We start from the raw sequence: 13,596 nt of genomic DNA, 5'->3' as shown, positions 1-13,596 counted from the left end.
AAGCCTTCGGATGTTCTCAACTTTTGAGTTTCAAGCCTAAAAATATTTTTTTCCACATATTTTATGTATTCTTGTCTATTTTTCTAACAAATTGGCTGTTATCGATTTCGTGAAGCCTTTATGTTCTTTTATAGTTTGTTCCTTTGTTCTCATAAAAAACGTGTATGATAGAATGGAAGGGGAGGGGCTTGTATCGTATTCAATAAAGCACCCTAATTATTCGTATATAGAGATGCAGTATAGGAGTGTAAGAAAACAACTGATACATAAAGGGAATTTCCAAAATACAAAACAGCGAACCACAAGTAAATATTACCCAATACACATACAGTAGTCTGAATGTCTGTTTGTTAGTTCACTTTCTTATTAGTTTGTTTGAAATTTCTGGACGGAACTACCAAGATCCATCGATATAAAAATGAAATCAAAAATCTATCAAAATTTCCTTGTATCTCATACACTTCTTGTAAACTGAGCTATATTATATTCGCCATAACTTTTCATTATTCAATTTACAAAAAGTAAATTGATCACTCACTTTTCAATTTGAACTTCTTTAACAAATTTTTTGAAAATTAACTTTTTGGAACCTTTATTTTATATATCGCGTTCCCCTTTCGAAAATGAAAATTCTTTACGTATTTTTTAGCAAGAGGAAAATATTCAATCTCACGATCCTTTTTAACCTTGTCTACGTAGTATACATCCACCTAGATGTTTTCATTTTTTAAATTTTTATTAAACCATTCGTTGTTAAACTTAAAGTTATCATTAGTCGAGATTTGACACCACTTTAGAATGACTGTCAAAAAACATCTCGGTAAACATCGAATGCTTTTTCATTCGACTTGAGAATCGAACTACATTCAACTCAACGTTCAAATCATCAATACGCCTTTGTTCCACCCCATAAATTCATTCAAATCACATAGCACCCAAGGCACATTCCATTTTTTAAACTTGATTATATTATTTCCAAGTCCTAGACAAAGTACTGCAAAGCTTGGAAATCAGGAGACTTGCTGGTTTCTTTTGATTATTATTCACAATAAAAACTATTTTAAACTTACTACCCCTAATCAGATATATCCTTTTAATACAATTTTGATAAAATCAAATTTGTATTTTCCAAATTTGTTTTATATTTATAAGCAGAGCTTACGTGAAACGTCCAAACAACATCCATCTACGGTCCATAATGTTCATATAACGTTAAATGAACGTTGAAACAACGTTGTTGGTCAGTAGAGAAACCTTCCTAGTGCATTTGCGTACATCCAGTTTTATTACTCGTCCAGGGAGCATTTTACTTTAAATTATTTTAACCTATTTCTTTAGCTTCCTTTTCTTTCTATATGCAGTTCCTTGTCTCTAAACGTTTTTTTATAAAAGAACATCCAAAAATTTTGAAGCCTTCGGATGTTAAAAACTTTTTACAGATTTAAGCCTAAAAATGTTCTTAACATGTTCTTATTTTCGCCATTTTGTGGGTAATTTTGTGCGTTTTTCTAAGAAATCGGGTGTTTTAGAGTCCCCAAAGCTATGTTCTTAACATTTTGGCCATCGAAGTCTTATGTTTTTATATAGTTTGTTCTTATAAAAAACATGTAGTTCTTCAAACTAAGCCCTTAAAACTATAACCAATTATTATGAAATTCTTTATCCAAGAATCAAGTTATTTCGCAAGAACTCTTATTCAAAAGCTTATTATATTAAGTTTCCCATCATAATCTCTAACCCTTAAAGCCTATCGTTATCTTCAGTATACTTAAAATCTTAGAATTTCTGTTCTGCTATCGAATTGTGATATTCAATAGAATTCACGTGTTGTGATGAAAATTCTTCATAGTAAAGGGGTCTTTTGAAAACTTATCATAGTTCATAGTTAGATAACTATGAAATAAAATAGATAGTTTAGAGCTTTAGCAAACTAACTCTTTTTATTTTATAAGAACAATGCGGCTCGAAATTGCTAACAATAAGAGCAATTTAAGAACAATGCTGAGCCTGGAATTAATCAATTTCAAGCAATTTAGGGGGTGAAGCAGTAAAAATTGAGTATAAAGCCTAAAATACCTCAATTTCGTCCTATAAATAAGAACAGCTAAGACTCATCCAAAGTTTACTGGTTCTTATAAAAAGAGTGTACGTGCCAAAGCTTGTCTAACATATTGTCTGAATCATAGAACTTTACAAAATCGTGGGTAATAATCCAAAATGAATACAAAAAATGCTCGGATACTTTCACCAGAAAATTACCAAAATGCGACACACAAGATCATATTCTAGCAAGCAAGACGACTAATTCAGACATAGTAGACATAATAGAAATAAAGCAAAAGCAAAAAAGTACTGGAGAGAAAAATTTTAGTCTATACAAACTAAATCCCGTTACAATAATCGTATTATCATATAACGCCTGTACTACTGTATTACACGCATTATAAACGACTCCAGTCTAACAAGATCATTGACTTTAAAACCCCTAAGGGGCTAGTTTTCACATAAACATCTGATGGAAAGTAAAATCCATTGCCAGGTTTCGAAAGATATGCTTTTTGAGAACAAAGAAAGTTCTAGGTTCGATCCGTTATTCCAAACGCGGTGCTTAAAGGCTTCACTTTTTCTTCTTTGAGAAAAGTTGAAGATTCCTCTCTAGTTCTAAGGCTTTAAACTCAATGCACAAAGTCTTACTCACATCAATGCGTTAAAAAAAGTTCTTGAGTTTTTGTTTTCAGTTTCCCAAAGAGAACATTAATTACTGTGATTCTAAATGTAAATATTCGAAATGAGGACGTACCCAAACCCTTTTATATAAATATCTCAAAAAGGTCAAGACTGTGTGGCGGATGGTAATATATTCTTCTTTTTGCCTTATATGGAGTGCAAACTCTCCCCCGAAAGGTTTGACCCTAAAAATACCGACATATTTTAAAATTCAAGAAATTGTCATTTTCTCAGAAATAAATCAAAGTTAAATATAAACTATAATCAAAAATCAAAACAAAGTCAAATCAAAAACCACAAGGATGTACATTTTATTCAAAGATCTGAATGACTTTTTCAAATATTTTGGTATCTTATCTTGGATACAAATTTCTTTGTTACAACGTTATTCTCTTTGATGTTTTACTTCATGAAAAATCTGAAAAGGGTTGGTCTGACTACCCCCTAACGTTTCCTGAAAAACAAACATATAGTTTTCTTTAGGTCATATTCTCTTTTTTTATAAGGACAATTTCATAAGAACTGGGCTCGAAAATATCAAAAGATTTAAGAACGATCTCAATGCCCATCTCGACAAACTCTAAAATACAGAATGTAATACTGTAGTACAAGTTTATTTTCTTCTATCTGCCGAGAGTGATTAATGATATCAAATTAAAAAAAGAGACTTTGATTTATAATTTAGAACTCTAAGTTTCATGCCGCCCGTATGGACGACAATCATCAGCTAAATATAATACTGTAGTATAAATATATAGCATATTCATCTGCTGACTGTCAGCGGAGCTGAGAGTGAGGGAGTCTATCCCCTTTTCTATTTGCGCCACACCTACTCTCATCTCCCAGTAACTTACCACCTAGATCAGATTAACCAATCTAAGCCACTCACTCAATAAGTTGGTAGTGACCGGGGATTGAACCCACAACCCTTGGATAAGCTAAGCTATCATTCACTGAGTTGGTAGTGACCGGGGATTGAACCGACAATGTGTACAACCCTTGGATTGTAAGGCGAATACCTTATCGGGGAAAACTTCGTCGGGGAAAATTTTCATCGGGGAAAATTTTCGTCAGGGAAAAATTCGTCACTTGCTGGTAGTTGGTAAACGCATTGAGGCCGGGGAAAATTTTCGTCAGGGAAAATATTCGTCACTTGTCCAAAATTTCGTCACTTTTCCCCGACGATAAGGTAATCTACCGACTGAGCTACCCGACCGGATCTGGATGAGAAGTGTTCAAAGTGTTCCGTTTATGGTTGTTCATTTTTCAGCTTGAGAATTCCCCTAAAGTGAGGTTTTTTTCACGAACTGTGTTTTTATGGCCAATTATCCTTTGTTATTCGCATTTTTTCTTAAGAACCAGGAAATTTATGTTGAGATTCGGCAACACTTCGCTCAGTCTCTTATTCATCATTGTGTATATAAGAAACAATTGTCTGGAAGCTTATTGTTTTAACTTTTTGTTAGCCTCTCCCTTTGTTAATATCAAAAGATAACTTAGAACTCCTCTTGGGATTGGTTTAAGATTTAATCATATGATCAAAAAGTGAGAAAAACTAACTAATTTCTCAAGTTCAAGAAAGAAACAATGGAAAGAAACAAAAGGCTTCCAGACCAACGTTTTTATACGGACTAAGATTCAGTAAACTTATTGATATTCCGATGGTGGATTGGTGGCTTCCCACGCTAATGCTCTAAAGGACCGCCCAATTTCTCATCGGATAGGAATCGGTGATAGTCGGTTTTTGATGTGCCGCATCCCCAGTCGGGTTCAACTATCCTTGCACGCGGAACTGAGAATATTTTGGCTGTACTCGCCAGTCCCCGAAAACGCTGGCTGGGGTTCAGGCTTCCTATGGCAAAAATCCTTAATGTGGTCTTTCAAAATTTTGTATTCTAAACCTTCCAGATGTTGAAAATTTTTGTGACCTTCAGAACTTCAGCGTGTCCTACATTTGGGCGCCAGATACATACAAACGGCTACTTCAGTCAAATGGAATATGACCAAATCTTTATTCTAATTGATCAATGATACATGCAAACCTCCTTTAATAGTTTTATTTTTACATTAGTGTTCCCGTTTCATATCAGACACATGTTTCATATCAGGAGCTATCTCCCTATTGTTATATTGTGCTGATATAAGTAAAATTGTTATTACGCGCGCAGCGTGTCTCCTTTGGTATAATGTGCGCGCGGTCGAACCATTTTCAAAATTCTAAGTTCGTGTATGACTACATGACATCAATTTTCGTATCAATTTTTAAATCCTCAGATCAATCACTCCGATCGCAAGTGAAGGATCTTGAGTGCTTTATATTTTAAATAATGAGATTGCTCCAAAACAAAAATCTTCCAACCCCCGGACCTTATTAGGACCACCATCGTTTATTAATTTGTAAAAATATTTTCAGCTGACAGAGGGAAGGAAGGCTCCTTATTTTGCTCTATAAAGCCTGATTTTAGCTTATTTCTGGGTTTTTAGAATTAAAATTTCCAACCCCTCCGACAATTAGCCCTCCCCCTACTAAGATCCTAATAAGAGTAAGATACAGTTTGTTTGTTGGTTCTTGGTTTTAACCATAAACATTACTGTGGTTTAATTGTAAAGACAAAATTTCAAGGTAAAGAGTTTCATATTCAAGTTAAAATCTTCATACATTACAGTACTCAACAACAACAGACAGGCCTGTCTGAGAAAAATCAAATCAAAAACAGTCGAAAAGATGACTTTCTAGGACCTAGGACCTTTCTTCTCTATCGAAATAATACTGTACATCATCTGCATTTTCAATTATCAATCTAGAAACTTTCAAATACATCTCTGAAAAATCACCCCTCACTGCGAAACGAAACAAAACTTCTGGGATCGAAAAATGCTTCTCTATGTTGTCATAGTCAAAATCAAAAGATGCAAACACTTAATTGAATATTTTCGTTCGAATCTATAACGTTCGAATTAGATTTTCGATTAACAACATTCGAAACTAAAAGGCGGAAGTAAAAGGGCGCTATCAGTAAAGCATAAAAAAAGCTGATAATACGCAGGGAACGAGGTTGGTAAAAAGGGTGCTCCGCTCTCTCAGCGAGAGGTTCGAAAAATTGATTCTTCGTTCGTGGGACTCTATTTTGAAAAAAAGTGACCCTGGATGGGACTGAAATGTGTTTTTGCGGCATTTTTACCTGGGACTCGTGAAGGTGAAAAAAGGGTACCGCCCCCAACCCCCTGGGCCCGTGCAATATAACTCGATTTTCGGGATTTTTTTAAATTTTTAGAATTTTGGTATTTTGGAATTTCTTTTTTCATTCCCTTTGGCCAATGTGTTTTCAGATATTTTGGATATACCGGGGATAAAAAACCAGGTAAATAAATTTTTTTTCAACTGGGAAAAATGTTGTCGCCTTAATTGTTAATTCTTATAATTTTCGTCACTTTCCCCCGACATATTTACCCAGAAAAGGCACTCTAGTTTTGCCTAACAGATTTCCCGCAAAAAGAATATCCAATTAGAAAGCTGTTGTTTTCACCTTTCACTAGTGTCTCAAGACTCTATTGACTCTACAATCTAAATATTTGTGAGGTTAACTAGCAAATCGGCATAATCACGAAAACGGCCGAAAAATATAACAGGCTAGTGGGTTTTAACCAATAAGATAACGTATTTTCACTAGCCTTAAATTTTTCGCCGATCGTTGTGATTATCCTGGATTACCTCAGTATTAGCGAGTTTATGTATTTGCACTTTTGAGGACGGTAGAGTGACTGAAGCGATTTGGAATAACCCGCAATTCCGCCCCACAAAATCGAGGACGGTAAAAAAGTGCTGATTTACCATCGTCCTCAGCTGGTCATGGTCTACTCAAATTAGAACCTTACCGTCTCCGTCGCTGAAAAACACACATACATAAACTCGCTATTATTTGCAACGCAAACAGAGTGGAGGGACGTACTTAAGCGTTCTTGAGCGCGCGTAACCCCTTTTTCTAAACATTGATTCTTCCTCTTTCTGACCAATCTTGCTCCACAGCCGTGTCAATTCAATGTAAACAAGCAGAAACCTTTTATGAAATTCAATCATAGAATATCGTTATGCATACCAATATCGCTACCTCGGGCTTAAGAAATACACGTATTTCCTATTAGCGGATTCATGTAAAAAAAGTCACGAAAACCGTCGAGAAAGTCTCTGATTGGCTGAAATATTGCACATACAAGCATATTTTTTCAAAATGTCCAGAGTATGAGGTAATCTTTGCACGTCTCCGCCAATCAAAAGTTTGTTTACTCGACGTTTTTTCGTGACTTTTGCATGAATCTGCTAATAGGAAATAGGTGTATTACATACCGTACAAAAAAACGATGCCCCATTTTCATTAGCCTGCACGCATTCCCTCTGATATGTTTTGATATAGGAGATGCTAATCTTGTATAAAATTCCCGTCCAAGAGTTACTCCGAATTTGGGGTAACTTGCTTTCAATTTTCTTTAAAAGGTTTATAAATTCAATGATTGTATTAACCTCTAGCTATTCAAATTTTTAATCCAAATTTAATAAAATTCAAAGATCTCTCATTTAAAGCTAATACAGAAAGGCGCGAGTAACTCTCTGACAGGAATTTCATACACGATTAGCATCCCCTATATCAAAACATATCAAAGAGGATGCGTGTAGTCTACATTTTCATTGTATAGCTCAATCGTAAATCCATAGTTAGTAGATTAAAATTACTTTATTTTTTTATCTAAACCATATGAAACCGGCTGGTTTTTTTTAATCTAACACAGTTGGATCAAGCTTGTTTAATTAAAGGACCAGAGGGATACAAAAAAAACAGTCGATTCACATGACCTTGCCAAAGGTTATATATTATGGCTTCCTATTTAACATATTAAAAATTATACACAGTCAACTCTCTCTAATTCGAACCTTACTATTCGAATCTTTCTGTAGATCGAACGTAGATCGAACTAAAACATTGATCCCCTCAGCTGGAGATGCCTTGGAGTTTTTACAAGATACTTCACTAATTGGTCATTTAAAGTGATAGAGATGACGCGTTCTTTTAGAAAAAGTAATAAGATTCTTTTATTACATCTTAACGACCAACCAAATCAAATAAGAGCTTGTAAAAGCTCCAGCTTGTCCCCTCAGCTGAAAAGTAGTATAAAATACTTTCTGTTTTTCTTTCTCTAATTCGAGGTAATCCCTGGTCTCTTGAAGATCGAATTAGTGAGAGTCAACTGTAATAATGTTATTGCATATTCTCAAGTCAGACTGACATCTATATAGCGGTGTCGAAATTGTGAAAACTTTAGCATATGAATGATATCACTTTGAATTTTACTTTACCGTTAGGTCTAATTTTCGGTCACAATCCTCCCCTGTTTGATATATCCTACACGGTTTTTTTATAAGAACAAACTATATAAGACCATAACGCTTCGATAGCCAAAATGTTAAGAACAAGTTAAGAACATTGTAAGGCTTTGGGGACCCGATTTCTTAGGAAAATGGTCAAAAATACTCACAAAATGGAGAAAATAAGAACATTTTTAGGCTGAAACTTAAAAAATTAAGAACATCCGAATGCTTCGAAAATTTTGAATATTCTTATAAAAAACCATGGACTTCAATAAGACGCTAATGTCTAGATCAATAGTATACATTCTACTTTTCCAGGGTGAAAATTCTTTATTCTCATGGTAGGTGGGACAATTTTGTTACTTGGGTTCTACACTCCCTCTTTTTCTTTTTCAAATTCTATTAAACGCAACCTACTAGTTTTAGCAGTTCCAAAGCTCTGAAAAAGGAGGTGGAAAAAGTTATATCCCACCCCAGACAACTGTGTTTTAGTCTAAATTTTGGTTGAGGAATTATTCCTTTTTCAAAACTGCTTTTTTAGTATACACGTTTTTTTTTTTTTAAGAAACTAGTTTTACCAAGTAGCCTCAATGTTTCTTAAGGCTCTTAAGAAATCGGCATTCTGAGCCTTAAATGTGTTTTACATGTTTCTAAACTTTTTGACATAATCAGCCTATTTGTCATGCAAAGATTGGAAGGTTCTAAAAAAAAGTTAAAAAATGTTATTTTCTTATTCTGAGCCTCAGTATGTTTCTAAGATTTTCCTAGTTTTTAGACAATCTGAGCCTCATGTTTCTTAAAAAAAACGTGTAGTTACCCAAATTACGTAACATTCTGATATAATTAAAATTAACTCATCCCATCTGGCACACAACGTTGTTTCAACGTTAATCTAATGTTCACAACGTCCATATAAGGGGGGGGTTTGTAGGGGTTCGAAATACCGTTTTCCCGTCAAAATTTTCGCTGAATCCCGGAATCCCGTACATTAAAAATACAAAATCCCGTCACCGGCATTTCAATTTATGAAACTTTACACTTTATTGCGCAATATAATTCCGTTTTTTAGTGGTTGATATCGCACCTAAACGAGAATTCTGGGTTAAAAGGATGTAGTGTGGTGGCTTGAGCCAGAATTGCAATCTCGAACCCAGAGCAAATTTTTTACTTTACTGGTAGTAGTAATATGAGGGCTATCAGAATCGAAGGGACTGGGTCCAAGCAAATTGACAAAAATTTCAAAGTGACGCTCTCTGCTGCAAAAATGTTGTTGTAAGGTAATGCGCGCGTGAAAGTCTTTCGACAACCTTTCTCCGTTTATGGCAAAAAGGCTTATTGCGAAGTAAAATAAGGAGGAGAGATGGGCGTCAAAATCGGTAATCTGAGGCACTATCTTCGGTGCAATCTAAATCTGTTCCCCCTAACATCATTTGGATACTGACTAGACATTAGTTGAAAGTTTAACTGGGATTGTTCTTTCTTTGCCTGAGAACTAATCAGATTTGGTCAGAGCGAGGAGGCGCAACCATGATTTGCGCCGACGAAGAAATTTTTCATATGTCGGGTCCTCGTTATATGGTTAAAATTGCTTTTCCTCCCACAAATTCGCCAAACAAATGTCAATGGTTCTGAAGCTATTCCCAGTCACCTTATCTAAAAAATTTTAGTTTGAATATAGTGTGCAAGAGATCAGTAAAAGGTTTTTGATTGTGAAATGTGACTGTCCAACTTTTCCCATCACCGGAACACCGGTTTTTAGAGCTTGAATTACCGGAATACCGACAAAAAATTAGGCTAATTAATCACCGTCACCGTCTGATTTCAAAATACCGTTTTCCCCTCTCTTTTTTCGTCAAATCCCGTAATACCGTACTAAAAAAGGGCCAATCCCGTTACACCGTAAAAGTACAACCCCCCCCCATATAACGTTAGATGAACGTTGAACCAATGTTGTGTACCAGCTGGGATACTATCTAAGTTTTGTCTGAATGAGTGTAGTGGGAAGCAAAGAAACCCAGCTGGCACACAACGTTGTTTCAACGTTCACCTAACGCTATATGGACATTGTGAACGTTAGATAAACGTTGATAAAACGTTGTTTGTAAGCTGGGAACCGCTCGCTTTGATGAGTTCAGAAGAACTGAACTGAACTGAGACTGATTCACCAATTTAGTTTGTTGTTCTACGGGCCTAACCAACCTTTATGATTTTTGCTAAAATCTACAAAATAATAATATTGAATTTCCACTACAATATAGGTATTTTACATACTTAGTTATTTGTAAGAATTGAATTGATTGAAGCTGAAAATTATTTTCAAGAAATTGAAAAATTTAGAAAATCAAGCATTCCATACACTAAAATTTTATTATGATCTTCATCGAAGATAAAAAAAGTGAAATTTTGATCCTGATATTTTTTGGAAAATACTTTCGGTACACTAACGATCTGCCCGTAGATCAACAAATTAGATTGGTCTCGCCCAAATGAAGTAATTAACAAGCCATAGCTTTCACTAAGTGCCACCCGCCGTTACAGATGCTAAGACTATAATGCTGAATAATAAGGCTTTTTAAAACAAGCAATAATTAGATTGATTTTATTTTCAAAAGCATTTTCTTTGAGATATCAAGGAGGGATACATCAAATATCTTTTTTCTAAAAATGTGGATTACTTTTTCAAAGAATAAATTGTGAATGTTATAATACTAATTAGCAAAAGTGTCCGGGTTGAGTCAATTACAAACCCAAACACTCAAAAGACATGCAACTTTATTTCAACCAATTTGAAATAGAAATGACCAAATACTACCCAAACAGCATAGAGAATACCATGAACCAGAAACATAATAAATACATCACTCAATAGACATATAGATTCATGTATTTCAATCAACCTGAAATATAATAACTCTGAGTAAAGTCAATAGCATTTCGTGTGCAGGAACCCAGAAATTAACAGGTAATCATGTACACGTTTTTTGGACCTACCCCGGTGGAGGTCCTATAAATTAACCTCTGTTCGTCCGTCCGTTCGTTCGTTCGTTCGTTACCAACTTTTCTCGAGATTTTTGCACAAAGATGTGTAACTATAAACCCTCGAATGTGACGGAGCCCGATTTTCGAAAAAAAAATTTTTTGGGCCAATTTGGGCCGAAAAAACGGCTAAAAAATGTTTTTTTGGACTTTGTGAGAAATTGGATCATTATTTTTTTCTGATTTTTTGCATGAAAGTAGCGTACAATCATAGGTAAAAGATGGCTTGAGCGGATTTTCGCAAAAAAAATTTGTTGGCTCAAAAAACGCATGTTTATCTATAAGAATCATATTAAAAAAGCATAAATGTTCGTAAGTCAAATTTTTTTTTAATGAAATAGTTTTATTGCTCATGAGGGCTTACTTTTGAAGAAAATGTTTCTTTAGACGGAAAATTTTGGTTTCTTGGCGTGTTTTTATGGAAAAACTGGCCAAATTCTATATTTTTTATAAGCACTTATCAATACTAAGTATTAGCTTTTTCTCGATTGGCTCTTTCATTCTTTTGATTTTTGCACAGATGCATAGCTATAAACCCCGAATTATGAGCCCGATTTCTAAAAAAAAATGTCTTTGAGCAAATTGGGCCAAAAAACGGCTAAAAAAGGGTTTTTGTTGGACTTTGTGAAAAATTGGATCATTATTTGTTTCTATCTTTACATGAAAGTAGGGTACCATCATAGTAAAAGATGGCTCAGCAGGATTTTGCAAAAAATTTGTTGGCTCAAAAACGCCGTTATATAAGAATCACTATTAATAAGCATACATCAATGTTTCTTAGTCAAATGCTCGATTTTTTTTATGAGATAGAGTTTTTTCTCATGAGGGCTTACTTTTGAAGATATGTGTGTTTAGACAGAGATTTTTTGCTTGGCGTGTTTTTATGGAAAAACTGGCCATTCGATATTTTTTATAAGCACATATCATTTTCAGGTATTAGCTTTCTCGATCTGGCTCTTTCATTCTTATGATTTTTTGCACAAGATGCATAACTATAAACCTTCGAATGTGACGGAGCCCGATTTTCGAAAAAAAATGTCCTTGGGTAAATTTGGGCCAAAAAACGACTAAAAAACGGGTTTTTTGGACTTTGTGAAAAATTGGATCATTAATTTTTTCTAACCTTTTGCATGAAAGTAGGGTACCATCATAGGTAAAAGATGGCTCAAGCAGGATAGTGCAAAAAAAAATAGTTGGCTCAAAAAACGCATGTTTATCTATAAGAATCACTATTAATAAGCATACATCAATGTTCTTTGTCAAATTACTCAATTTTTTAATGAGATAGATGTTTTTTTTGCTCATGGGGGCTTACTTTTGAAGAATATGTGTGTTTAGACATGAAATTTTGGTTGCTTGCGTGTTTTATAGAAAACTGGCCAAATTCTATATTTATCACATTATCAATTACTTAGCATAAGCTTTTCTCGAGATTGCTTTGCATTCTTATGATTTTTGCACAAAGATCAGCAAGATACCTATGAACCCTCGAATGTGACGGAGCTCGATTTTTGAAAAATCTTTTTGGGGTTAATTTCAGCTAAAAACGGCAAAAAATAGTTTTTTTGGACTTTGTAATAAAACTTGTGATTTTTCGCATGAATAGTAAAGATGGCTCAAGCAGATTTCTGTAAAAAGAATTTCAGATCAAAAAACGATCTTTATCTATAAGATCACTATTAATAGCATTATGTTAATGTTTTACCAAATTATTGTTTATGGTCACATCCTGTCAACGTCACATAGATATCAATTATAATATGTTAATCCACCCGGTAGGTCCAAAAAGTTCACTTGTTTTTTTTATAAGAACGTCAAAAATTTTCGAAAGCCGGATGTTCTTAGTTTTGGATTGAAGCCAAAAATGTTCTTAAAATGTTCTTATTTCAGCATTTTTTTGATTTTGATTTTCTTAAGAAAATCTGTTTTTAAGTCTCAAAGCCTTGAATGTTCTTAGAATGTTCTTAAATTTTTGGGCCTCGAAGCCTTTGTTCTTAATAGTTTGTTCTTATAAAAAAACGTGGTATTCGAAGTTTGTCCAACGGCAGACAATGGATATATGATCAAAATTTAAAAGAATGCCAGTAATTTCAGTATACAATCGGTGTTATATGCTATTCGATTAGTTTCCAACGTAAATAATTTGAAAGGGCTGCAATGGGGGGGGGTCATGGTGGAAGGAGGAGCGGAATCTCGGCCTTTTTTCGAAATTTAGACAGAATTTCCGGAAATTGGGTAACTCCGACGGAGATGGAAAATTAGACAATTTTAGTGCGTAAAAAGGAATTAGCAAAATTTTGCGGAATTTTGAATTGGCAAAAAAATATTCAAAACGCGTGGAATTTTGACAAAAATTTTCAATTTCAAAGATTTAGGTGGCGGAATTTGGGTTTTTTTAAAAACGGTAGGACGGAAATTAGAGAAAAAATTGGCGGAATTGCGTAATCGGGTACCCCCTGAACCCCCCCCCC

The 13,596-nt window shown here is 34.5% G+C and overlaps 1 protein-coding gene across 1 annotated transcript in view; it reads left to right on the top strand.

The window, feature by feature from the left end:
- Nucleotides 1-13,596, top strand: part of LOC136821311 (WD repeat-containing protein 35-like) — a 70,038-nt gene that overhangs the window by 35,253 nt on the left and 21,189 nt on the right. The window lies entirely within an intron of this gene.

The sequence above is a fragment of the Clytia hemisphaerica genome, unplaced genomic scaffold (assembly GCF_902728285.1).
Source record: "Clytia hemisphaerica strain Z4C2 unplaced genomic scaffold, Clytia hemisphaerica genome assembly, whole genome shotgun sequence".
Taxonomy (NCBI): Eukaryota; Metazoa; Cnidaria; class Hydrozoa; order Leptothecata; family Clytiidae; genus Clytia; species Clytia hemisphaerica.
Note: the sequence above shows the minus strand (reverse complement) of the source record. Positions and strands in the feature narration are given on the sequence as shown.